The 3,594-nt window shown below is 42.2% G+C and overlaps 1 pseudogene across 1 annotated transcript; it reads left to right on the forward strand.

The window, feature by feature from the left end:
• Positions 1-1,674: 1,674 nt before the first annotated feature.
• Positions 1,675-3,117, forward strand: LOC308337825 (SWI/SNF-related matrix-associated actin-dependent regulator of chromatin subfamily E member 1-like; annotated as a pseudogene). The gene is made up of 2 exons: positions 1,675-2,670; positions 2,891-3,117. The product of its transcript is annotated as an SWI/SNF-related matrix-associated actin-dependent regulator of chromatin subfamily E member 1-like (transcript).
• Positions 3,118-3,594: the final 477 nt, after the last annotated feature.

Consider the following 3,594-nt stretch of genomic DNA (forward strand, 5'->3'; position numbering starts at 1 on the left):
TGGTGGTTCACGAAAGAAAAGGAAGGCACCAGACCCGTCTTTCATGGAGTAGCCATTCCATTAGTAGCTGCGGTCAATAGCTTCTTTTCCCACCTCAGATTATTTCCATAGCTTTTGCCTTTATTTCAGAAACCTGCAGACCAAACAAATAGACAAGCAGAAAAGATCTGGCCTCACAGAACATAGGTGCAGAAAGTAGTGGATATCAAACCTGGCTGTCATCAGAAGCATCCAGAAAATCCTTAAGAATTAAGAGTTGGGGTCCAACCCAAGACCTACTAAACCAGAATCTCTGAAGATGAGGCCATCCAGAACACTGCTGGGGAGCACAAGCTTAGCAGGGAACATTGGTTTAACTCTCCACCGTCACTGCTGTCAGCCTAGAGAAATTCCAAAGTGAGTGCTGTAATCAATCAATAATGTCTGTCCTGACACAGGAAGTGAGTTTTGCAGCCTATGAGTCCTGCATCTGAGATCCCTATAGAGCTGAGAGATTGGACTTGAATTCTGGTTCTGTGCCTTCCTGGCCTTTTGACATTGAGACAATTAATATCTCTGGCCTCAGATCCTACCATCTCTCAAGTAAGGCTAAAACCCTTGTATCTAGTAAGGTTGTTGTGAAGACCAAATGAGAAAAAGTATGCAAAACCCCTTTTCAGTGCCTAGTAGTATATACAACATGCTCAATCCATGATTCTGTTATTATGATGGAAGCATATCTTTTTAGGGATGTGAGACATTTAATAAAAAAATCAAATCTCGTTCTATGGAATGCTTGCCATCCCTTTTATATTCTGTGTCTGGGACGCAGTCTACCTCTGTTTTGTAGATGAGAAAACTAAGATGCTGTGATATCATCTTATAATAATCATAATTATAATAACAAGATCTTCTACCAAAGGCCCATGGTTTGCGAGGAACGTACTAGGATCTGTTTGGATGCTCTGCTCAGTTCTCCTCCCATCCAGAAGCTGACATTACTACTAGACTAATTCCATTCCCATCCAGGGTTCTTTGTTTAGCCCATTTGTTCCAAATCCCTTCTTTTTTCAAGGAGTATCAGAATCTAATGTTCCTAAACAGTTTGCTGGGGGAGGATCCTGTCCTTTTAAATATGGAAGGAAAAATTCCCTCTGTCTTATAAAAAAAGTACCTTTTATTTTTCCTCTCTATTCTTTAAACTTCATAATCTAAGAAATAAAAGTGTACATTAGATTAGATACATAAATTGTGAACTAAAAGGCATAGTTCTATTTCTTCTGTGACAATGGTAAAAAAAAAAAAAAGTTTAAAAAAATATCAAGATAGGTTGCTTTGTCTCTGTTTTCTCTGGGCTTGATGTTGGTATTGCTGGAATGACATAGGACCCCTGACATGCTTTGCTAAAATATTTCTGTATGGTTCAAAAACAAATGATTCTCAAAAGAGTTCTTGTTGCCGAGGTAAGAACAGACCCACCACTATCATGTCATGCATGTCCCAAAATCTGTCTCAGAACCATTTTAGTTGTGCTACCTCTGTAGCTTTCAGCCTGAGCCCCAAAAAGGCTTCTTCTATGGGTTGAATCTGTTGAGTCCATTAGTAAAATATCTATGTATGAAATATTAGTGAGGCTTTTTCTGTCCGTGGTGTCTCAGACTCATTCTTAAGGAACTGAGAGCATAATCTTTCAAAATGTCAATAAGACCATTTTATGCCTCACCTCCCACCCCAGCTCCTACAACACAAATGCCCAGCACACCAGGGTTTGTGGGATATAATCCATACGGTCATCTCGCCTGCAACAACTAGAGGCTGGGAGGGAACCTGGGCATCAACAGTCAGGTCGTGGCATCTTCTGGTATTATGATTCCAAACCCCCACAAACTACCAGATGAGCCACTGACGGCCTACATGAGGTACAGCAGAAAGGTCAGGGATCAAGTAAAATCTTCCAATCCTGATCTAAAGTTGTGGGAAATTGGCAAGATTATTGGTGGCACGTGATGAGATCTCACTGATGAAGAAAAACAAGAATATTTAAGTGAAGATGAAGCATAAAAGATAGAGTACAATGAATCTATGAAGGGTTATCATAATCTCCCTGTATATGTTGCTTACATAAATGCAAAAAGTCATACAGGAGCTGCTTTAGAGGAAGAAAGTCAACAGAGACTCTCGCATGGGGAAAAGAGAACCTTACATGAGCATCCAGCCTGCTGAAGATCCAGATGGCTATGATGATGGATTTTCACTGAAGCATACGGCCACCACCCGTTTCCAGAGAAACCAACACCTCATCAGTGAAATCTGTAGTGAGAGGGTAGAGCTAGACGTTCCGGCAGTTGTCACAACAGCTAGTAGGCAGGTCCTTAAACAATGGGTCCAGTATTTAATGGTTCATCAGTGAAAACTAGAAGCTGAACTTCTTTAAATAGACCAGCGACACCAGAAAAAGAGGAAATTTCTGGAAAGCACAGATTCATTTAACGATGAACTGAAATGGTTGTGTGGTTTGAAGTGGAACGGATATGGAAAAAATTGCCACTGAAATTGCACAGGCAGAGGAACAGGCTGGTAAAAGATAGGAGGAAAGGGAGAAAGAGGCCGCAGAGCAAACTGAACGCAGTCAGCATGGCTCCTGAGGGAGAGCTAGCTGCGAGTAAGACCAAGGAGACAAAAGACCAACAAGAGGGCGCCTGGGTGGCTCAGTGAGTTAAGCCTCTGCCTTCCGCTCAGGTCATGATTTCCAGGTCCTGGGATCGAGGCCCACATCAGGCTTTCTGCCCAGCAGGGAGTCTACTTCTCCCTCTCTCTCTGTCTGCCTCTCTGCCAACTTGTGATCTCTCTCTCTCTCTCTCTCTCTGTCAAATAAATAAATAAAAATATTTTAAAAAAAAAGACCAACAAGAGCATCCCAGTGGAGACAGAGGAGACACACCTTGAAGAAATACCAGAAAGACAACAGAATGGTGAAGAAGACACATCTACTCCTGATGACAAGGAGAGCGGGCAGGAGGGGGGTGGACAGTATGGCTGAGGAAGGGACCCATGAGAGTAGCACTGGCTTAGAGAACAACAGTGCAACAGCAGAGAAGCCCAACAGACCCCACCCCAGAAGATGAGAAGAAAGAATAAATGTTGCCTTGTTTGATGTGTTCTAAGTAGTTGCTTAAATGAAAAAAAAATGTTTTTTGAGTTTTAAAAAATAGGAAACATAAGTGAAAGCCAAAAAAAAGGAAGCAGCCTCTAAAAAGAAAAATCACAAATGAATAATGGATGAAAAACAGAAATCTTCCTGTATAACCACGTTTAGTTCAGACTTCCCGTAGGATATATGGAGAGGATGGAATAGGATGGCAGACCCGAATGTGACCTTCATGGTGTCAATCAGCATATTAATTTGCTAGGGCTGCTGTATCAAAGCTCCACAGATGGGGTGGCTTAGACCACACAGAAATGTATCACCTCACAGTTCTGCAGGTGAGAAGTCTGAAGTCAAGGTGCTGGTAGAGCCGTGCTCCCTCTGCAGCTGCCCAGGAAGGAGAACTTGTAGGTCTCTCTCCCTTCTTCTGGTAGTTTTGTGCCTCATGGCAGCATAATTCTAAAGTTCAC

This window comes from Martes martes, assembly GCF_963455335.1.
Source record: "Martes martes genome assembly, contig: scaffold_465, whole genome shotgun sequence".
Classification (NCBI taxonomy): Eukaryota; Metazoa; Chordata; class Mammalia; order Carnivora; family Mustelidae; genus Martes; species Martes martes.